Raw genomic sequence first — 25320 nt, forward strand, 5'->3', positions numbered from 1 at the left:
AGTAATAAAGAAATAAAGAAATCAAGAAATACAGAAATAAATAAAGAAATAAATAAATAACAAAATAAATAAATAAAATAAAAATAAATAAAGTTAATTTTTAACGCTAATTTTTATTTAAAGCAAAAACCAAGACGATGGCTTAATAAGCAAAAATTCGTGAAAGTAATTAAAATGTGAAAGCGCATAGGTCATCCAAGTACACAACTTGTACCACACAACTTGCACCTAATTAACAGTTGCCACACACACACACACATACATACACACACACAAACACTAGGACGATGCAATGGCGACGAGCGACACACCTCAGCACCGGCACAAAAGTGATTTGTACCGGAAAATATTTAAATTACATCTGTGCATGGTTGGTGCTCTTACTTTTGCTTTATTTTGTAGTAATTTCCTTCCCCCCACCCCACCAAAAAAAGGGGAGGGGGAACTGTTATCACGAACGGTACACACTCACCGCGTTTGCCACAAATGAGCAAACCAGCGTCGCCCTATGAAGCGCGAATGACCATTTAAGGCGACTTGTCCCAGTTTTCCGGTCACCGAAAGGTTTCCGCTTAACCCTCTCCTTTTCTCTCTCTCTCTCTCTCTCTCTCTCTCTCTTGTCTGTGTGTGTGTTTGTGAGTCTGATTTAGTGAGCCCATTTTGCTGGGCTGCCCCACACCCGGCTGCTCAGTATGCGGTGAACCGAGCGGCGAACGTACGTGTGTGAGACACTGCCACAAAAGCAGCGAGTGCTTTGTTTTCCCTATGAATTGCAAACGGGTAATTTATGGGTATTGCGCACACACACACATACACACAGACACACACATGTGCACAACACACCGGAACGCCATTTGAGGTGTGAACTGTGCACCGTGGCAGGGGTGAGAGTGACCACGGGAAATGAAATTGGCGGGGTGTGGTGCTTTTCGGGAACAACAAAAGGGACAGCCACCCATTTATCTGCAGCGAAAACGGGCGACGCGCCGTAACGGTTGGAACGAACTGTCGCGGTTTTGGCGCGGGTTGTGGTGGGTCCGGTAGTGTGTGTGTGTGGATGGTAAGTCAAAACGCGCTTAACCGTGGCACATTTTAAATGTGTAGCTCACGTAATGGGAAATTTGTTCTTTTTTTACACAGAGAGAAGAAATTATGCTTAAATACGTGGAAAAAGCTCCATATTCTTGTGTTCCGGTTGTCGGTCGGTGACACACGGCACCGCATCGTATCCGATTGAAGGGCGGGGGAAGGGCGATAAAAGCCTGACAGGGCTGCAATGGGTGTATCTCCTATCTGACAGGGGAATCTTAATTGAAATGAACGTGAATGATAAATTCATGCCCCACACACTTTACTCTCGGCGTTTAAATTGCTAACAGTTTGATTTTACACCCGGCTATAAATTTACATTGTGTTTCATGTGTTGGAAAGATTGCTTCAAAATGGGGCTTATCATAAATTGGGGTTTTTTGTTGTTGTTGTTGTAACATTTATGGCTGTGCTTTGCGGGATGACTTTCATCATTTGAGGGTGGTTTTGTGGTACCGATAGAAAGTATGTGTGTGTGAGAAAGAATGGGAGTTTTTTTATGTTGTGCCAGTTTTGTTGTGCAGAAGAGATTTGTTTTTAATCCATAGCATTGTTATGTGGCTTTGAATAAGTTGTTAAAGTTTTTCATAGAACAATATCCCCGAACAAAAGTTATCATTTCCCGACAGTCTGCAATGCGAAGCACCTGAAGGTATGCAATTGTTTTGTTTAAAATTTTGAATTTTGACAAAAAAACATATAATTTATAAATTCAAAAGGCATTTTTTTAGCATATTATTTTTTTTACCAATTTGAAAAACAAAATTCTAGCAAAATTATAAAAATAAAAGTAGCTTCCACACAAATAGTCTGCCATTAACCAGTCTGGTAGGGTAATTTGCCAATTATTGCACATTTAAGGGAACAGTCAACGTATTTCATATGTTTGAGATGGATAAAGTCACAATATTCTTGTTATATGTGCCTAGAATGCATGATTATTGTTTCAAAAATAGTGTGTATATTTTATTTTAGGGATCCTTAGTAATTAAGAAACATTGTTAAGCCCTCGAGGCGGACATTTGTAGAAAATAAATAAATAAATAAAAATGATAATTGATAGCAAAAAATATTTTTTTTAACCCTATTCAAAAATCCAATTGTTACACACTTCAATTAGTGCACACTTTCCAACACTCTGAAACCGACGAAAATGAGCCCTGAAATGGAAGCTTTTCCAATAGGATCAAAGCACTGTATTAATATAAGTATTTTTTTAAGTTGAAAATTTTTGCTACCGAATCGTGAGCTTTGTTGGATATTTGTTTGATTACAATCAAAATATAAAGTATAAGTTGTTCACAGGGTGAAACAATTCTTATTTTGTAAGGCACAATTCTTATAGGTTTTGCCAAGAAATCCATTTGTTTTGGTCGAAATCAGTTGGAAATTTTTCTTTTGTGTTTCCAAAACTTAAAAAAGTGCTTTTTTCAAAAAATAAAACTGTGAAAGATGAGTCAACAATGCTCAGTATTTAATGAAAAATGCTAGCTTTTAAGACTGTTTTATAAATATTTTGGTAAACAACTATTTATAAGCAGTGTGCAATAATTGGTTTGTGTGCAACAATTGGCAAATTACCCCAAATTATCCCTGCAAAAATCCTGGTTTACCGCTTTTTCATTTGGTTCAATAGGTGACAAACAATTCAACTGAAAACTATTGTGACCTCGCTAAATTGAAGAACTTGTAGCAAGCTTTAGATAAGTATGATACTGAATCTGTTGGTATTTTCCACTCGTACAAACCAGAAGCTACCAACAAAAAAAAAATCATTTCTACATGGAAATCCGATCTTAGAAGTCCATGACCAAGAGCAGTACAATATGGTTTATTATGGAAAATGGAAATAAAACAATAAATGAAACAATACTTCTCTCTTGACAAACTGCAATATGCCTTCAATTATGCGATGCGGCTGGAATAAAATTTAGTTTGAATTAGCTTTTTCATCGTAATTAGCCACAAGTATTTCAAATTTTTTATCTAGAAAAACAGCAAAAAGTCAATGCGAATTAAATTTTCTGTAATATGATATTATTTATTTCAAAACCAACATAAACAAGCTGCGTATTGTGTGCAGAGTTTCGAAACAAATCAAAAGCTTAACTATTTGCAAAAAATCGAATTGGAATTCCATTGAATCCAAACGATCCTACATTTATTCCGTTATTTTGTTGCCATCGTTTATTTGACCTCACTTTTGCCAAACTTGCCAATAACTGCATGGAACCAGCTTTCCAGGAAATCTGTCCATAGTGACGTAGGTTACTCCTTAGCTGATTGCTTGGGTTGATGAAGATGGACACTTTTAGCGGTAATAGTGAATAGTTCTGAGCATAGATATCCCCTGTGGGTTTCTTCTACTAGGTAAAGAGCAATTCTACTATTGTTACAAAAATCCTGTTTTTCTTAGCTCAATTTTAACTGTTAGCCAATCCAATGATTTGTGCTGAAATTTTGGATAAATTTGATTATTTAGTTCAGGTATTTTGTAGCTTAAACGATTGATCTTTTGATTGAACGAAGTTTAACAATAATATAGCAAAATTTAAGCATAATAATATTTACACTTTCACCATTAATGTTTCTTTTCGTTTCATTAATAATTTTTATGAAGGTTTTTTGATATATAAAGCATACTTTAATCTATAACAGAGAAAAAAAAGCAAATTTGGACCAAATTCTTGTAAAACCATGACACTTTCACGCATACGACACCGTGCATAATTAATGGCGCAATTATTTCGTCACCCAAAGCTGAACACATTGCCATTCACATTTTCACAGTAATTGACTTATTTGCAAGCAGATTGTAGCGACGACGACGACGTTAATTCAAATCAGGGCTCGGTGCATCCTACACAAACCATGCAAACAAGAAACCGATGAGAATGGTGAAAATCTTGGCCCCGAGATTCCCAGCCCAGCTGCAACAACGGTTTGAACCATCCTCGCTCTTACGCTCGGGCACGGATCCTCCGCGGTCGGCTGACGCTAATGCAGTATTTATTCAAATCACCATCACTTCAGCGCCTTAAACCACTTTTCCACGGCGACCAGGCAACGCCCGGGCCCCTTCCCATTTGCGGTGTGCAACTTTCTGTGCGCAAGCTTTCGGCGTGTCCCAGCAAGACCCAACGGGATGCAACCCGCGCACGGATGCACACTGCGCCATGCTTACCGCGCGCCCAGCGTTTTGTAGCCTCCGGACGATGGCCAAAGTTGACAAAGTTCCACTTCCTGGAAGCGATTATCGCTCTGGTAATAATAATAATAATCATCATCGTCGTCGTCGTCGTCATCATCCTGGCCGGCGTTCTCGTCCTCGTCGTCGTCTCGGTAGAAATCCATTTCCTTCTTTTTCTAGCGAACCACTTTGCCGCAGGACATTCTGTGCGCACAAGGGAGCGCACCGCCGCCACGCTTGCTAGCCAAAGTGGAAACCCATTACAGTGCGGACGATGAAAGCCCACGCTCCCAAAAGGCACCCCGCAGTGTGTGTGTGTGTGTGTGTGCAAGGACAGGCAGCAATTTCGAATGAGAAATGATGCGGAGATGATGCTGGGCAGAAAAGGAAATGGACACGCGTTGGGATGGAAAAATAAAGCCAAAGTAGCACCATCGCAAGAATGCGTTGTGAGCGGTGAAAGAAACAAAAAAGTAATCGCCTATTCTCCTCGGGAAACTCGGGCTGATGGCTTAATTTTCTTCTCTTCGTTCGGAGTGGCGCTGTGCGGGTAGATCGTACGGAGTTTGCTAAATAGCTGCATGAGAAATCACGGAACACCGGAGGTGTTAGGTGGGTCGGGTTTGCGAGTGGCACACCTTGTAGCTCGAGGTGGATAGAGACAGTGGAGATGAATAGCTTTTAATTTGCGCTTTATCTACGGGCATAGATCTTATTGGAAGTTTAAGCTGATTCAAATAGATCGAAAGTGGCATCACAATCGGTGTGTTTCAGGTGAGGAAAGGAATGGTTCAAGTCAAGAAAGTATAAAAAATGACTTAAATTGTCGAGATAATTAAATAAAAGAAACTTTACAAAATGTTTTCCAAACCCTGTCCAATCTAAACCATTTATCTAATTATTACTGACATGTGGAGCTTATTCCCGGTTTGATGAGATGTGGCTAGAATTTTGTAAACTACTTGGAGGCTCAGTGCAACTATGGCTCGTTCGTAGAACATTTGTAACTTACATCGTGAAAAGGTATGTTGCATTCCTAACTGAGTATGAAGTACAGGATAAGCAACATCAGAAATGCAGCTTGTGCATTACATGCCCGGTTGAATGAGCCTATCTCCAAGGGAATTAATTCCTAGTAAATTACATCGCGTGACTAGTTAACGGTAATCGAATCTAGTTAATCGGTTTTGGATGTTATGAATTCTTTGTAATTCTACCATATTTTGGTATGGAGCGTACTGGTGAACAGTGCAACACATTAAAGCTGGGGAGATTTTCCTTGTCGATGATGACGATGTGGGAATTGATCAAAATCCGGAGCGAAACTTTGAGCCTTGGCCAGGATCAAAGTTTTAAAGTAACCTTCAATAAATTCTCAATCTGAGTTAGAATTTTTTACAAATGGTCCATTTTTTAAAGTATGGAATCAGTGCTGCAATATGTCATGAGCATCACGTGACGATCACCACCGAAAACAATGAACATATCTGGTGCTTGATGTTCATTGCTGATACTCAATGAAAGTGCACTTTAACAGGCAGAACGCGACATGCAAATGCTTGAATCCAACGCGATATTCTGACTGACAAGCTGAGCTTAACGTCATCGCAAGCGTATTCATGATCTTTTTGGCTTTTTGTGTGCTGTCAAATGCCTGTTTCAGTCACCAACACTCATGACTGAAACGAAGCTCAAATCAGATCACGTACACCACTGAGACGATCAGAGGTGAGACTCAAACAGTTGGTGCGACCATCACATGCTTAGTGACATTTTTTTGTAGCATCCAACTCTTGGCCAGTCCCTTGGTCACGATATTTTCTCGCTATGATTATCACACCATTCTTCGGATATACTTGGCGTGTGGTTCCAAGCAACAAAATAGGTATGCTTTCTTGCTCTGCCTGGTTTGATGGTCTGTCAGGTCGAACAGAGCGAGAAAACATGCTCAATTTGTTGCTTGGAACCACTCACACGCACCATATATCTCCCATGACCATGATCACGCAATGATCACCGACTGAAAATGTCGCGACCAAATGACTGACCAAGAGTTGGCTGAACAAAATGTCACCAAGCCTGTGATGGTTGCACTAACTGTTTGAGTCTCACCTCTGATCATCACAGCATTTTGCACAACTGATCACAGTGAAACAAAAAATCATTGCAAAATGACAGACCAAGCGTTGGTTGCTAAAATGTCACCAATCATGTATTGGATACACCAATTGTAAGAGCATCAGCACTGACTATCACACTTGAGTACATGACGATGACAAGGATTTTGTTTCATTTTCAAGATTTTTTATGACATTGACAGTGATATTTTACAGCACTGGCTACCAGCAAGAACGTCCATGCACTGAAAAGAAAAGAAAAAAAAATGTAACAAAAATGTATCTAAGTACTAGCTTTTTAAATCAAACTACTCTAAACCAGTATTTTGCAACAGTTGTCGCATGGTCGCCATGAGTTCATGATAATATAGGATTTCTCATTTTAATGTGAGAACAACAAATTGGTTCAGGTTTTATTGTTTATCAATGTGTTATATTTAAGTCCAATATCCAGAATCCAATATCCAACAAAAACTAATTTGTATTCTTGGTATCTATAACAACAAAAACACCAACAACTCCTAAAAAACTATTAATTCATTTTATAAATAACAAAATAAAAACACTTAAAAACGACCATGGGCCACTCTAAGCGAATGTGTTCAAATATCATAAAACCATTTCTTTCATCGGCCACTATTTCGACTCTCCCAAAATGTTGCACACTCATCAACGCTCGTATCGCTTCTCCAGCCCGCCTGTGCTGATCGTCGCACTGATAGTTTCCCTTCACTTAACCCCTTAAAAAAACAAAACAAAAAACAAGAACCCAAAAACCAAACCTAAACGCTTAAACGATTAAAATCCATTCAACAAAGTAGCTACATTAGCATTTCAGCCCTGCGCTGATAATGGTGTCCGCTTGCTAATATCTTTGATAAACTTGCAAGCAAGCGCACCCATTAACGTCCAACCTCCAAACCGACCGGCCAGCCTAACCAGGCACTGACCGGAACCGAAGCCAACGACGGAAAACGATGGTACACCATCAGCGTTGGGCCCTTGTTTTCGGGGATTAAAACACCACCACCACCACCTGAAAAATGAGCCACCGAGGAGGAGTGGGGGTGAGTGCGAGAGAACCATTTGGCACTTCATTTGCCAAACCCCTCGAACACTCCGCTCTCAGCCTCCTTCCCTGGATGTGAAGAAGGGTAAAAAGATCGTTGTGTCTGCACCGGAAATTACGTTTCACCCGTCTCCGGAAGGCCCGAAAGGCGCTTACACTCCTTATAGGGCTACGATCAGGAGGCTGAAAGGCTGAACAGCCCATAACGCATACACTCAGCAACCTGCCACCCTTACCAACGATGGAAGGAACAGCGTTACCGATTTGGCGTGTGCCTGACCGGTTCCGGTACCGGAGAATGGAGATAAAAATTTAATCCGAGCAAAACCAGTGTGTGCGGTTTTTCGGGGCGACGGGTAGCCCGCTCCCCACTTACGAGCCACCCGATTTGCGGTCAGTTTTAAGTGAAAGAAAGTGAGCATTAAAATTTTGATCATTTTTTTTCCTAAATTTAATTACCATTACGGGAAGGGAAGGACTGGCTGGCGCTGCTGCAGAAGAATGTACCGAACTTTTGCCAACACAGCCATCGGGTCAAAGCCATTTTCAAAGAAGACACTAAAACGGGGGACAGGAAATGAACTGAAAATGGCGCACGAAAACGAAGGTCCTTAAGAACCTTAAGAAAAAGCGAGAAGGAACCAGATAAAAACAACCAAAGCCTATAAAGTACCATGCGAGGTGAACGACACGAAAACCCCACGAAACTTTGTAGCCAATGCGTTGGCGACGGTCTTGACATCGGTATGCGGTAAGAATTCACCCCGTTTTGCCGCCCCCCGTCCCACCAAAAGGGGTGGTCGTTTTGCCGTTCATTTGCAAGACTTTTTTCCCTCGTTCGCGTCAGTTTCTTGGCAACTCTGTTCAAAACCAAAAAAGAGAAAAGAAAATCTTCCCAAAAAGATTGTCATGTCGCGATTTGATATGGAGCAGCACAAAAGAGGCGGCAAAAGTTCTTTTGCTTGGAATTTAATTAAAAACTTTGTTTATTTTGAAACTGTCGGCAAGATCGTTTGGCCGAACCGGGATTGTTTGATAGTATGCTGCTGCTACTCGAGCGGTGTTTCCCGTTTTTTCATGCTCATGTCGTTCGCGTTGTTTGCCTTGTTCGCGCGTGTGTATTCATGTGGACATGATGATATTTGGTAGCGGCAAATAATTATGTGCTTGTGCCATTTTCTTCCCATTTAATTGCTGGAGCTAGGGCTGGGAGCCTGTTCTTCAAGGAATGCGTCGCTGCTGCGATCGCAAGTATGCAATTTCATCGCCCTCAAGATGCATGCCGAGCGATGCTGGGTGAATGTGGGAACGTAGAGAGGACAAAAAAACACCCATCTACACATACACTCGAAAGACTGTTTTGAGCAAAAAGGGGGAAGTTAAGTGAGATGGTCCTATACGTAAATGGGGGTGAGATTGTTTGTTCATTTGGAAGCACGGAAAGCATCCAAATGAAACACAAATGAGTTGGCACATAGTTGAATCGTTAGTTTTTAATGCTACTGCTTCTGATGCTACTGCTTCTGCTTCTCATTCCTTTCATCATTCATTCCAGCTTCTAGCAAGCGATTGCCGCTAAATGGGGGTTTTGTGTTTGGGTGAGCAAAAGGACGTTTTTGTCGCGTCGGTTTTGTTAATTTACTTGAACGTTTGAAGTTTGTTTGTGCCAATTATGGAAGGCAGCGAAAGTTTATGAAGTGATGTTTACTTATTGCTCTTTAGAGTTTAGTGCACTAATGGTTGGTTAACAAAAAACGTTCAATTGCTCTAATTTTGCTGCTTGCATTTTTGCTGCTTAAAATTTTAACAAGCAGGGATAGCAGATATATCACTTATTTACAGAGTTAATACTGTTTGCTATGCGATCTCAGCTTAATACTCAAGGCGGAATAGGGTAATGGCGAAAAATAAGAAAAAAATCTTGCTAAAAACTTGATCGGATCCACAAACATACCTCACTGCAATTATCCTTTTAATTTTCATCGTACATGTATTCACGTTTTTATTTTTAGCATTAAACTTTTAATTTCATAGAAGTGGATACACAAAAAAATGATGAAGTTGGGTTGGGAGCAAGGATGCAGGTTCTATAGCCTGAGGATGCACTTTCTCTCAAAGGCGGTAACGCGACGGATGATGGCTGGAACCTGTTCAAATCTAACGAAACTTTTTTTTAAGAAATGCGTTCGAGAGGAAAATGCTTAGACATTTGTACCTTGTATATGAGAATCCGTTACAGCGACGAGCTATTTGAAGTGAATGGCGATCACGATGACGTGCAACCATGTTACATGCATCGAGCCCATAAAGTCCTTTTGAATCTTCCACAAGGCCATAAGAGACGTTGATGGATCATATTTTTACCAATTTTTTTTTGCGCTTTTGCTTCATTTTGCACCAAAAAATTTCGATGAGATGCAGCTGAAGGATGTTGGACCGATTTGCGGACTAGGTTGTCACATTGAAAATCCTCCAAAAATCGCCTAAAATGATCGCGCATAAAGTGTTGGCGTCATTGCTTGCCAGTGGACGCTTTTTTTGTTTTCTGATATGTTTGTTCGTGTGTCCTAGGTACAATTTCACTATTTGGCCAGTTGCATTGACCAACCGGCCAAGCAAATGCAGCGATGGCATGACTTTTCCCTCGGTCGCCATTTTTAGCATGATATTCTCTTTTTGAAACTTATTGTCGTTCAGGGTCGTTGGCCTTTCGGAACTAGGTTTTCGTTTCGCTAGTGGAGATCAACTTTGTGCGAAAGAGGGCCATCCGTGGCTTGAGGTTGGAGGCTATGGGAACCATCTTCTATATTCGATGATATAGACAACATTGGTCTGCGGCACTCCTATGTAGCAGAAGCCTACCAAGGGATCGAACAGGCGGCTGAGAGCCTCAGATTGCAGATATAAACGAGGCAAAGAACAAACTGATGGTGGCAACATCAGCGGACCTACCAATCAATAATCATAACCTACGTAGGCGTGACGTACAGATAGGTGAACGCTCTTTTGAAGTCATCCCAAAATTCACCTATCTGGGATCAAAGGTCAGCAACGACAATAGCATGGTAGTTGAGTTGCGCGCAAGGATGCTGGTTGCCAACCGGCGATTCTACAGCCTGAAAAATCAGTTTACCTCAAAGAACCTGTCGCGATATAACACTTATATAGTTCCGGTACTCACATACACCTCTGAGACAAGCACACTGCCCCAATCTCACGAAACCCTCTTAGCCGCGTTCGAGAGGAAGATGCTCAGAAAGATACTTGGCCCCGTATGTGTAGAAGGACAATGGAGGAGCCGTTATAATGATGAGCTATACGAGATGTACGGCGACCTCACGGTCGTGCAGCGTATCAAGCTCGCCAGGCTCCAAAGAGCTGACCAGGAATTGGACGATCCAGCCCGTAAAGTCTTTTTAGGCCGTCCACAAGGACAGAGGAGACATGGTAGGCCCAAATAGAGGAGGCAAGACGGCGTGGCTGGCCGACGAAGTCGCGAGACCCCTGAGGCAGGCCAAGACCTCAAAGCGGTTGTAGCACCAGATAAGTAAGTAAGTATACGTATAAGCAAATGCGGGAGAAGGTAAACCCATAAAATATCGACAATTTTGGTCCATTTTTTTAACGTATACGGACAACAAAAAGAAAAAAAAATAACTTATCAAATTGCTGATTCTTGAGAATGTTGTGTCATTATTGTTTAACTTATTATCGATGGCAAGTGAGTAGTATTTTTTGTTTTGGGAAATGTGATAGGCGTTTTAAAGAAAAAAATATGCCATGTTCATCATGCCTGGCACATCCCTAAGACATAGCACCAGATTGAACAGAAAAGTGTCTTGTCACGGTGAATGTAAGATAAATGAAGACACTGAGCTCTATGGAACATACAGAACAAGTACGTGCATTGCAACAGGCGTCTCTCATCTGCCCTGTGTTCCATCCCTCATCATTAAACGTTCTGTTGGTGCTTACCTCTCTGGACATGTAGTCCAAGCGCACCGCTTACTATCATCATCTGTTGCTGTTGTTGCGCATTCTCTCCCCAACTACTGGCCCAGCAGCCTCACCTACACAATTCATTAGCGTTTGCAAATGCGACGTGAAAGATGATGGATTGAATTATCCACGACCACCGTGTACGCACGTGCGGGAAACACCTGCCACCAGTGCGGAAAGGGAAACGAATGCGTACGCACCACCACCACCAACAATCCGGCGCTTGTGAGTGTGTGCGCTGTAATTTATGTTATGAAAATTGACGGCTCTTCGGCGTTTGTTCGGCGGCGGCGGCGGCCAACTGTGTCGGATTAAACTAATTTACCCTAATCAGTGCAGGAAACGCGCGGCGAAAGCCACGGAAACATTTTCCCCTCAAATGTCCTGCGAGCGGAGAGAATCGTCCCTGTCTGGTGCGGTGCGGTGTGGATATGACCCTGACCATTAATCTCACCCGGACTTATACGTGACTTACACAGCGAGCGACTTCGAGCTTAGCGAGCCATTACGTTGGATAATTAATTTCGCTTTCTTCACGCTTGCAGCGCAAAAGCGAGCGTGAAGCTAATCAAACCAGTGTGCGTGCGTGTGTGTGTGTGTGTAGAACTTAGTAAGACTTGAAGCAGCCGGAAGGAGGAAGAACGTTGCTGTTTGCTGTTGCGCATAATTTGGCAGGCGTTACAGCGGAGCGGCCCTAATGTGAAGGATATCGGGGACCTCATCTTCGTAAATCTTGTGCCGCGGGCAAAATTATGTTTTTGCCCGTAATAAAACGATTGCTCATAAATTATTCACACACTTTATGGTGCGGCTGGGCTGCAGCGGGTCGGGCAACAAATTGAGATTAAGTAAGGAAAAGGTAATGGTAGCGGGAAGGAAAGATCACAACACACAAGTCGTCTATTTGTGCGTCTTATTTATGGAAATCAACAAGCTTTCTTCGTTCATAGTGTTGCTTTGAATACGCGAAGCTGAATTTAATTTATTTATGATCGTAAAATCGTTTTGTAATCTAACTTTATTCAATTAGTGTACCTTCGAAATTGCATAAATTTTGATTTAAATTGTACGAAAGCATCTGATTAAAAATAGCTATTTATGGACACTCTTCCGTTACCATTTGTTGCACCTTTTTTCCCCGAAATTGGATGAAAATTACCCTTCTGAAGCTAAAATTAGCGTGCACACCAGAAAAGCAACAAGCGAGTTAAGCTTAATTTGCTCGCACACTTTCGACAAACCTTAAAAACCCCTTCGTATTAAGTGGCATCTTCTCGGAATCAAACGCTTTTTATTTGCACGCCGCCACCATCCCTGGTAGGCATTGTGGGTTACGATTTCAACCCCAGGTCCGGTTGGGTGTTGCGTGCAAAAATAAGCAGATTATAATCAGATAATAAATATTTATGAGTCACTCCACCCACTCCAACACACTGTACAGTCTCGCGAGACACCCCTGGAGCCTTGGAGTGCATTGGTCGCGATGCACAGGAGGCGTTTTCCTTTTCATTCTCTATTAATGTGTTACCTGCTTTTCCTGCACAGCGAAGAAAGCACAGACAGAAAGGGAGTTTCATTTTAATGCTCTTTGCCCGGGGTCCCAAAGGCATAACGGGGGAGGGGGGAATGGAGCAAACGGTAAATTGAAAGAAGTAAAATAGTTTACACTCCTTTACAGGGTGTGACAGAAAGGAAAAAAATAAACGCTCCTCTTCTCTCTTTCATGGCATTGTGATAAAAACTGCTTCCGCTAAAGCTTCTTCATTCATTTTTGCACCACTTTTTGCTCCGTACTACGCCCGTAGGCGCGCTTTTATGCTTTTCGCATCCATTTCTGTAAGCTTGCTGAGCTTATTTTTTCCGGAAGGCTCATTCCGCTGATGGCTGATGCTGTTTGTATCCCGAGCGAGCACAAGCATTCCTTTCCTGATGGTGGGAAGCAGTAGTAGCAGTAGTAGGGAAGAAAATCCTTCACAACCGACTGTAAGCGTGCGTGGAATTTATGTCGCATCCGTTGACAAATGTTTGGCTCCGCTGCTCCCACCTCCCCACCTCACCATTGTGCTGCAATAAATCGTGCCCATCTTTTGTGCAACGGCTGGCTGGAGGCGTAATTAAGACAATAAATGTGCAATTAGCAGCACAGCGTTGCACGGTGGAAGACAGCTTAGGTGGAGGACGATTGGAAGGGATTGTTCAAATGTGTGTATTGACTAGTGTGCGTGTGTGTTTATTTGCTCAGACAAACGACAAAGCCGCTCTCTAAATCACCTTAATTGTAGGTGAGACATACGTTTCTTATCGATCAACCGGTGATCAATGGGGGTTTGATTTATTGGGAATTGATAGTGGCAGCCGGCAGCTCGAGTGTGAATAATTAAATTGCATGACTGATTTAATTTATGTTAATGTGATACGGGAATGCCACAGCCGGCTTGCAGTGAAGGGTAACAGACAAGTGATTGTTTAAGCTTTTTGTCTTAATCAATTATTTTATGAGTTATGTAAATGTATAGAATTCAGAAAAATGTATTAATACACATTCATATTTTGCTGAAATATAAATGTAAAATTTAATGTATTCTTCTGCTTACATTTGTAAAATATATTGTACAATTTGACGGCATAACGATACAATATTCCGAGATCTTGGAATACAGTGGATATAATTAAATGTAAGAAAAATATTTTCTTTGCGAGTTTGCATGCCAATATGGTTGTTATTTTTTATGTTTGATTTTAGTTCCTGTAAGCCCTTTTGGCGATATGCTTTTTTTAAGGAATTGAAGGACAATTACTCATTTAGATAAATTCAATCTAGTTCATCGTAATTTATAAATTTTCTCAACGCACGTATAGATTGTTGTTAGTGACGCAAAGCTGTACTAAGACTTGATCAATTTGCTATGTATTTGCTACATGTCAATTTGATTTGAGAAGGAACTGGCGAGTATTTCGAATAACACATCTACTCTACTCAGAACCTACTCAGAATAATCATTGATTAAGTAAATAATCATGAATGCCCTTTCATCATCTGATAAAGAAATAGAGAAATATCTCATATATTGGCTACAAAGATGTTGACTAATTTGCTTTACAATTATTTTACAAACTAAAAATACCAATATTTTACTAATAAAGCACAAGTTTAAACTGTGTTAAGTTGGAAACATGACCATGCTGTAATCTAGGACTGTTTTTCATTGAGTTGGTAGTTCAGCGATCAGTGCCTAAATCAAACCAGAATACGTTACAATTCAAGGCTTAAGTCACGTTATAATTTCAGGTTTAGGTTTCACTGTTACTAATAAAACTAATATAGGGGCCCTTCACGATTCTAGTCAGTTTTTTGTATGGAGTTTGACTGTTGGAGGCTGAAATCATTTCACACTCCTTACAAAACCGCACAGAAAACTAGCCCGCCATTTTCAGTCTAGATTATTCTAGCCTCTAAGCTAAAATTAGATTCGAGTACCTGTTCGAAAACACGGTGTTGTTTACATTTACCCCAAGGTGCATTAAAGAGATCACGTGGTGGAATCTATTATCAAAGTGTATGTAGCCCAGGTGGTCTCATGGCATGTTTTTTATAACCAAATTTGAATATAACTTTTTGACAGGATGGGTGAAAACTTTTGCTCAAACACGCTTTCTGGAGGCTTGACGAATACTCAAAACACTCTTAAAATCTTCATTCAGAAACAGAAGCGATAAAAATCAGTCTTCTAAATTCATACACCTTGGGATAAGCCCACCTGTATATTATACAAACTTAGATAGCTGCTCGAAAACTGCTATACAATGCAAAGAGCTGACAGGCTGAAATTTTAGCGTACGAACTTAAAACGGAAAAGGGCCCCATAATTGGCTTTTTCCTCATACCTAATAAAAATCACCACATCACTTATCATGAAGGATTCTTGAGAAGCATTTCAACATAATTTTGCCTTTTAAGCTTCGTATTTTACGTGAAAATGAATCATCACTTCATCTCAGAGCCGGTTTCAAAAGACTACAAACGAATTAATCACAAATCCTTAATAACGAACGTCCCAGGTGATGCGCGTGACGGGTTCATTATAATACTTTGTGCGCGTAGCTACACGGCTAATTAGTTGCCCGTGCACAAAGCAAACCACATTTCCCCTAGAGTGTGTGTGTGTGTGTGTCCGTATGTATGTCAATCAGTGGCAAGATTGATTTTTATTTTAATTATCCTTCTGCATCTTCACATCCTGTCAATATGCGCACAGCACACACACACAAACACACAAACTCCCACGATCATGGCTACGGATGAAGGAAATCCGGAAGTGAGTGAGGTGGCAGCGGGTCTGTCAAAATTAATAGCTGTTTGTATGTAATAATTATGGCACCACATTCACAGCCAGGCCCGTGTTCGATCATCGCATTCGATGCTCGGTAGCGTTTGCGTGCGGTACGGTGCGGGGTGCTTTCATCGTGTCACATGAAACATTTTTCATCTACCGTGTGTGAACCGAGTTAATTGCCTGGAATAAAATATTGAACGCATCACTGCACGAACCACCAACTCACCCGCCCACCATGACTGTATATCCGAAAAGCTCCGCTGCGCTGAGTTAACTGAGTGATAGTGGTGGAACAGTGGAAAAAATGCAAATTACTGCTTCAACACTCCCGGTAGTTACCGTTTGTACTGTGTTTCGGAAGTTAAAAAAAAACCACTGAAAAAACGCACGCGATGAAAGCAATTTGAAAAACCAAAAATGAAGCATAAAGCAAATATTATGACAGCAGTCAGTAGTTGTTGAATGAGCCGAGCTGTGTTCGTAACGCTCAGATAATTTCTCATTAGCCGGGGGGCTGCGCGTAACTCCCGTCATCGGACGTGTTTTTCGAAGCAGTCTGGTTAAATAAAGTGCTGCCAAATAAAGTGCACGCATGCTGATGAAAAGTGGGCAAACGTTCATTTCGCACGAGATGAAGGGATCACAATGGAGCTGCGAGCTGTTTTAAGCACTCGTGAAGATGGATTCATTATCGGTTTTGTTGCATCCCATCGTCGAGTCTTTGTTTGTGCAAGGAATGCGGAGGATGCAGTCATTTATTTTACGCAACATAATTAAGAGAACAATAATGCACTGTCGACGGAATAAGATGGAAAAAATCGCTCAATATTATTACGAGTAGTTATGTAGAAAATGAGTGAGCTTTATTGACAATTAAAAAGGTGGTCCACATGCATCAGTTTTATCGATTCACAGTGATTCAAACTGGGACAACTGGGAAGTTCCCTACTGCTGAGCACTTATTCTTAACAGCTTGTAATATTCCAGTGTCGATACGGAGGAAATTACTATTATTTTATTAACTCGCGTCCGTTCAGCCTGGCGGTCTAGCACAAAGAGAGCGATCTCTTTCTCCTGACTTTCTTAACTAGCCTAACTCGCTTGTCTAGGCTCTCATTCCTTGACACTCATATTACACCTACACCTGTACTACTTACGCCTGCGCTAACCTAAAGCTCCCTACCTAAAGCTAAAGCTCTAAGCTCTGACGCATGGTGTTTCACATGTAGGTGGCGCTGATCACCACAGAACCCCCCGCCAGTGACGGAGTCGCGATCCGTTTGGGATGCCGTATGCATGCTTTGTGCACTGACACGTCATCGAAAACGAACATGTTTGTTTGGTTTGGCTGTGGTGGAAGGCTCCAGAGGAATGATCTTTGTCTCGGGTGCGGAATCAAAAGCTGGTTTGAGTCGATCGACAGAAATCGACTCATTTTTGTCGTTTCTTTTTATAACAAAAAATTTTCTGCACCTTCTTATGATTGGATAAGGTCCTTCGTAAGGCGCTTGGAGCCCTGTTTTCACCTTGTCAACCCGAATGAAAACATTTTTGCAATTATTTAGGGCGTTGGGCAAATAGCAGGACGATGAACTTTGGTGTTTTGGTGGTATTGGTTCTACGCACTTAAACGCTTTTTTAAGGTCCACAATAAAATCGGGGAAATCGTCAGTGGAAATGGGTTTAGATGGTACAAATACTTCGGCTGGCAGTCTCAGACTTTGGCCATATACCATCTCTGCGGGAGAGCCTTTGATTTCCTCTTTATATGCTATCCTAATACCGAGTAGGATTAATGGCAACCGTTGTGTCCACCTGATAGTGTCCCCACAAGCTTTTAACGCCTCCTTCAACTGTCGGTGAAAACGTTCAACCATTCCGTTAGCTTGCGGATGGTACGCTGTTGTTTGTATCTGGTGTGTGCCCAATAGTTTAGTCATTTCGGTAAACAACCTTGACGTAAACTGGCGACCTCTATCTGTGGTGATTCTCAATGGGCAACCAAAACGGGATACGTATTGCTCTACGAAAGTTTTTGCCACGGTGATCGCTGATATGTCTGACAATGGGTACTGGCCACCTTGTGAATCGATCCACGACCGTTAAGAGGTATGATTTGTCTTCGGACGAAGGTAAGGGGCCGACGATATCTATATGGATATGGTCGAACCTACCTTTTGGCACTGCAAATGATTCTATCGGGGATTTTGTGTGACGGATTACTTTTGCTTTCTGGCACCCCAGACAAGCCTTAACCCAGTTTGCTACGACACTGTTCATCGCTGGCCAAAAATATCTCTCCGACATCATTTTTCGCGACGCTCTAATCCCTGGATGGGCAATGTTGTGAATGCCGTCGAAAATTTCCTTTCGTAACGACATGGGAACGTAGAGCCGGTTTTTTCCTGTCGAAGACTCGAATACCAAATCTGCTTCTCCAAGTTTTATTTTTTCAAGCGTGTATTTTGAGTCATGACATTTCTCGTTGTTTAATAAGTTTTGCAATTGCTCATCAGAGCGTTGATGGTCGGAGACAACTTGATAATTTATGTCTTCTATGGCATCTGCTTCTCCTAAACGCGAGAGAGCATCAGCGACCACATTACTGTCTCCTCTTATGTACCGTATATCACTTGAGAATTGAGAAATAAAATCAAGGTGTCGATTTTGTCGCGGTGACTTCTCAGCTTTCGAAGTCAATGCTGTCGTGAGTGGTTTATGGTCGGTGTAGATGACAAATGACCTTCCCTCTAAAAAATGTCTAAAATTTTTTATACTGAGGACTATTGCTAACAGCTCTCTGTCGAACGTGGAGTATTTTTGTTCTGTCGGAGATATTAGTTTGGAAAAAAATGCCAACGGTTGACACTTCCCTTGGTAATGTTGTTGTAGTACGGCTCCTACAGCGTAATTGGACGCGTCTGTAGTTAATGAGTATTGTGCGTCGGTTTTTGGGTGTGACAGTATCGTAGCGTGAACTAGATCAGACTTGACCTGACGAACTGCTTTGTCACATTCCTCCGACCACTCGAAAGTTTTTTTATTTTTCTTACTACCATGTTCAGCAATAAGTTTGTGCAAGGGTCTCAGCGCATCGGAAAGCCATGGCAGAAAACGGTGATAATAGTTTATCATTCCAACAAATCGTTGCAATTGTTTTAACGAATGCGGTGTTGGAAATGATTGTATCGCCTCTACCTTCTTTGAGCATGGGGTAATTCCTTTATCTGAGATTGTATGCCCTAGAAAATCGATAGTAGAAAGTCCTAGCGCACACTTAGTTGGTTTGATTTTTATGTCGTATTCTGCTAGCCGATTGAATACCCTTTGTAAGTGTTCAAGGTGAAGTTCCTTTGTCGGACTAGCGATTAAAATGTCGTCAATGTAGACGAAAACGAAATCAAAACCGTTGAATAGACTATTCATAAACCTTTGGAATGTTTGACCTGCATTTCTAAGGCCGAAAGGCATTCTTAAGAATTCGAACATTCCGAAAGGTGTTGTGATAGCTGTCTTGTGTACATCTTCCTCTGCTATTGGAATCATGTGATACGCCCTTATCAGATCTAATTTTGAAAAATACTTGCACCCGTGTAAATTCATAGTGAAATCCTGTATATGAGGAATGGGGTATCTATCTGGCGTTGTGATTGCATTTAGCCGACGGTAGTCGCCGCATGGTCGCCAATCTTGGTCTCCTTTTGGTACCATATGCAAGGGGGAGGATCCTGGTGAGGAAGATGGACGACATATTCCAAGGTTTATCATTTGTTGGAATTCTGCTAAGGCAATTTTATGTTTCTCTGGATCAAGGCGACGTGGTTTTGCAAATGGCAGTGGCCCTTTTGTCTCTATGTAATGCAAAACATTATGGTTTACCGGTTTCTTATAGTCTGGGGGCTCTACCAACGAAGGAAATTGGTGCAAAACCTTTCCAAACTCCCCAGCTTCTACCAAAAAATGTTTCGGAGATGGTGTATCTAGTTGTGCCAATGTGCCTTTGGTCGTTAATTGAGTGACCGAATCGAGTAATCTACGTCTTCTAAGATCCACCATTATATTATTTTTGAACAAAAAGTCCGCACCTATGATAGGTCGATTAACGGACGCAATTATAAAAACATGGCTGAAAAGTCTTTTTAAACCGAGACTTAACTGAAACAGCTTCGTACCATATGTCGCGATAGTACTACCATTGGCTGCTTGCAGTACCATGTCTGTTGGTTTGTATGCTTTTCCGACCAAACTAACTGGTATGACGGATACATCAGCTCCCGTGTCTATCAGGAATGTGAATGAAGTTACTTCATCATTTATAAATAGACGTGGAGGAAAACTGTTGTTTGCCCTTGGGAGATCCGCCACCTCCCTTGAGCCACTTAGTTTTTTTTGTTCCGCGCTTCATTAGCTGCTTGCGACGCTGTAAAATTACAGGGTTCCAAGCATCTATTGGCGGCATTTCCGAAACGGAAATGATACCAACAAAAAGGGTGCTTCCTTACGTTAGATGGGGTTCTTTGTCGGATGCTCTGTTTTGTCCTGGAAACACTCCGCCCGCGGTTGCGAGGTCCCTGGTTGGAATTGAATGTCATCTTCTTCACCATATCTTTTAGCTCGTTAACTTCACGACGAAGTATATTGGCCAGAGAATCCTGTGGCACTGAAGCTCTAGCGTGGACTTCGGATATTCCCTCACCGTGTGTACACTCCCACAATCTATCGGCAATCCGCATTTGTTCGATGTGATCTTTGCTATCAACTGCTATCAATGCAACTTCGATAGATTTGGGCAACCTCGACTTCCACAGCTTTTTTACAAGTGCCATGGATAGATCTGTCGAATTTCCCGCGAGTTGGATCATATGGCGATAGAACTCTGATGGAGTTCGATCACCAATTTCAACATGGTATAGGAGCTTTGATAAACGAGTCTCCTCGCTGCTTGTCAACCTATTCAACAGTTGCTCCTTTAAATTGGAATATGGTTTGATCGGATCTGGATTTTTTATTATATCGAGAACCTTCCCCAACACCTCTTTAGAGAGTGCAGCAATAAGGTATGAATACTGCGTACGCTCCCGAGTGATTTTCGAAAGCTCAAACTCCGCTTCCGCTTGAGCGAACCAAACCTCTGGAACCTCCTCCCAAAATTGCGGTAGTTTTGTTGAAATGCGCTCCACCACCGGAGGAGAGTCTGGGGCCGACCGAACCCCCGAAACACCAGCTTCAGCAAGATTTTTTTCTCCAACTGGCAACATTACTACCTGCCTACTAAAATTCCTATTGAAAATATCTCTAATTTATACAATCTTTCGCGTTACGTATTCTTAAACGCTACCAAATGTGTTCTTGTAAAAAGTAATTTGTAAAATATGAATAGAAAAATATTCGAAATGAGAAAAAAAAATGCTAAATGAAATAATACGTGTATATAAAGGTGTGTGTCTTATTATAAATGTGTATGTGATGGTAATAAATGCGTGTAATATTTGAAAAATGTTTTTGTGTGAATATAATGGTAATGTTGTGAATGAATATATGTTTAGAATATATGTGTTGGTGTACAATATTATATCGCCTACTCCTTCGCCAGCTGAACGGTTGTATTTATAATTTTACAAATTTAAAAAAATAATAATAAAAATGTTTTGGAACGAGCTCACCGCTGATGGTTGACGCCCCCTGGCGAAACGTTGCTCGGGATGCTGTGCGCACCGTGTACGGTGCGCGGTCTCTACTCGTTGTCCTCTTTCCGCGGAACGGTGCACTCGATGTCTATCACAGCTGATGGTTTTCACGGTTGGCACACTGCGATGGTCCTCGTCTCTGGATGTTCGATTACGTACCGATGCCCGTGAAAAACGTGTCACGGAAAGTGATGATGATGAAGGGAATCTTACTCCTCTGGGATGATGCACGTGCCGCGATGGCTTCGATGAGGCTGCGATGCAAATGTACCGCGATGGCTGCGACCAAACTGCGATGAGGTATACCGCGATGGCGATGGTACACGTGGTTTCCTGCGATGGAGTGTACCGCGATGGCGATGGTACACGTGGTTTCTTGCGCTGATCCAGCGGCTGCACGCCGGCTGTCGTTTATCCGCGATACTACGGAATGCACACGCCTGGGTCCGAAATGGGATACGGGCGAATACGTCTTATATGCCGCTATCGATGATATTTGCCCTGTGCTGGAGCAACGAGTGCAAGAGTTGGCGTTTCTTCACTGTTGCTGCGTGCTGGTGAGAGGCCGTGCGGGCGTTGAACCACACTTCTCTTCTCTACTGCTGCGGCCGAAGTTCGTCGGATTGGTGGTTGACGAATATAGCGAAACGGTTACAACGCTGCTGTTGCGCGCTGCGCTGTAGTGATGTTTGGTCGACAAGGCAAGGCCTCCGACGCAGCACTGTCATATGCACGGTCACAATTCAGCTGATTATGCTGTTGCGGAACACCGGACCAAATGCACTTCTCACGGTGATCGTAGTGTATAGTGCACTCGTGTGGATGTTGCTTGACGATGTGTGACGACGTCAGCAAGGTTTGCGGTGCCGCACTTTCCAGAACTTCTTCGTGCTGTTGCTTGACCGCGTGGTCAATTTAGCGATGGCGAACGGGTGTTCGTTTCGAGTACGGTGCTGTGCGTTGCGTTAGGGGATGCCCATTGAGGTTAAAAAAAACCTTCTGCGCTTCTGCAGTCACTATTTCGGGGCGATTTCCACTTATCACTGCACTTCGTACTTACACTTTTATCACGCGAGATCACGTCGGGGTCACCAATGTAATATTCCAGTGTCGATACGGAGGAAATTACTATTATTTTATTAACTCGCGTCCGTTCAGCCTGGCGGTCTAGCACAAAGAGAGCGATCTCTTTCTCCTGACTTTCTTAACTAGCCTAACTCGCTTGTCTAGGCTCTCATTCCTTGACACTCATATTACATCTACACCTGTACTGCTTACGCCTGCGCTAACCTAAAGCTCCCTACCTAAAGCTAAAGCTCTAAGCTCTGACGCATGGTGTTTCACATGTAGGTGGCGCTGATCACCACAAGCTCATAGTAGATGTTTGAATATATAAATGCACTCGTTGTCGAGTATAAATAGGTAAACAAGTATTCTGCAAGCGAAATTGAATATCTAAAACTGTTAAATGCTTCTAATTTTTGAGTTAAACTAGTTAATTTGGCCAGGTAATTTGGGGTTACGCCGTGTACGCTGAATATAATGGCCCCTTAACCCATTTAAAATGAGATAATTATGACAACTCTTTGAGAGACCTAAAACCAAACCCATTTGAGAGACTAGTGATGGGTAAAGATGGCAAAAATCTGGAGTTGACTCCGATCTGACTCCGATAAATTCGGAATCGACTACGGAGGTAGGTCTGCGCTGCAATATTCGGAGTCGTTCGGAATGGTCCGAAATGGCCCGGAGTCGTCCGGAATCGCCTGGAGTTACCCAGAGTCGGAGTCGTCCGAAGTCGTCTGGAGCCGCCCTGAGTCGTCCGTAGTCGTCCGGAGTCGTCCGGAGTCGTTTGGAATCGTCCTGAGTCATCCAGAATCGGCTGCAGACGGAGTCATCCGGAGTTGGCAGAGGTCGGCTTGTATAAGAAGTGCACGCGTAAAGTGAATGACAAAAAACACAACGAAAGGAAATATCTGATCACAAGCACATTGAACCACACGGCTCCTGTTGACTCCAACCAACTCCGATTCCGAACGACTCCGAACGACTCCAGACAACTCCGGTCGTCTCCGGACGACTCCGAATGACTCCGGACAACTCCAAAAGACTCCGGGCGACTCCAGACGACTCCGACTCCGGGCGACTCCGGACGACTCCGAACGATTCCGGACGACTCCGGACGACTCCGGACGACTCCGGACGACTCTAAACGACTCTGGACGACTTCGACTCCGGGCGGATCTAGTGGTTCCATTTTGCCGGAGTCGGAATCGGACTAAAAATAGTCGGAGTCGGATCGGAGTCGTGGGTGCGCTCCATACAGCACATCACTAGCCCTGACACCTATATATTAAATATTTGGGTTCAAGAACTGCACATGATCTAATGCTGGCCATGGATCTGATACTGAACATATAACTGTTCTGGAACCGATACTGAATCCATACCGTTTTAGGAATCAATACTGGTCATACCGGTCCAAGAACTGATTATGAACCCATACCTGCTCTGGAACATACCAATTCATTCCATAGATCTTATCATGAACTCATACTGGTCCTGAAACTGATCACGAGTCCATACTGGTCCTGGAACCGATTATGAACCCATACCGATCTTGGACCCTATCATGAACCCATACTAGTGCTGGAACCGATCATGAACACATAACGGTCCTAGAGCCTATCATGAATCCATGAACCTGTCCTGAAATCTATCATGAACCTGTAACGGTCCTGGAACCAATCATGAACCCATACTGGTGCTGAAACCGATTATGAACTCATACTGGTCCGGAAACCTACCATGACAACATACTGGTCCTAGGATCGATCATGAACCCGTACCGGTCCTAGAACCAATCATGAACTCGTACCGGTCCTGGAACTGATACTGAACCCATATCGCTACTAGAGCTGAATTTGAATCCATACCCGACCTGGAACTGCTACTGAACCCATGAATACATATCATTCCTGGCAATGATAGTAAATCCATCAAGGATCTGTAACTGATACTGAACCAATATCGATCCTGGAACCGATCATGAACCGAATCTGATCCAGAAACAGGTCCCGATTTCAATGATTATTAAGAACAGTACCTGAAACCTGAATGACACTTGGATCTGGTACGGGTCTGAACCTGATACAATTCCAGTTCCATTCGACAAACTATACCCGTTAGAAAATGTGCAGCGTAGGATGAGTACATAATAATCGTTTATTAGGTCGAAACTGTCATATTATTTTTAAATGCCATGATTTGTACAAAGTTTTGTTGTGGATCCATAAAAAGTTGGAGCAGAAAATGAAATATACAATATGTTGTAATCACGTTATGAACATAAGAACTTTTAAAAAACTGTAAAAGCTTTCCAAGAAAAAGCAGGACTCACAATGACTTGAAACAAGCTACAAGCAAAAGCATCGTGCAGAACAATCACTCCAACACAAGAAAAGCAACAGCACTGAACGAAGATTATGATCTTTGTCAATATCATCCAACGACCGACACCGTAAACCCATCTTGACGTGGCTACAGCAAGCCCTCCTTGGGGAAAAGGAGGCCAACCAGCAAACGTTTCACGCTCATTTCCATATCCTTTGTTGTCTTTCCTTACCCAAACACTGCGTTTCCCACTGCGTTTATTTAGCTCGATGTGTCGGTTGGTCGGTTTACCCCGTTGAGTCGTCAGGATTTGCTTCTGGCGATGGAATAAGGAAGAAAAATAATATTAAAACGGGTAGCATTTCGGGAGGAGGAGGTTTTGCTCACCGTGCATGCAACGTTCGTTGATTATCTTGCTTTTTTCGTTTCGTTTCGTTTATGG

This window comes from Anopheles coluzzii, chromosome 3, assembly GCF_943734685.1.
Source record: "Anopheles coluzzii chromosome 3, AcolN3, whole genome shotgun sequence".
Classification (NCBI taxonomy): Eukaryota; Metazoa; Arthropoda; class Insecta; order Diptera; family Culicidae; genus Anopheles; species Anopheles coluzzii.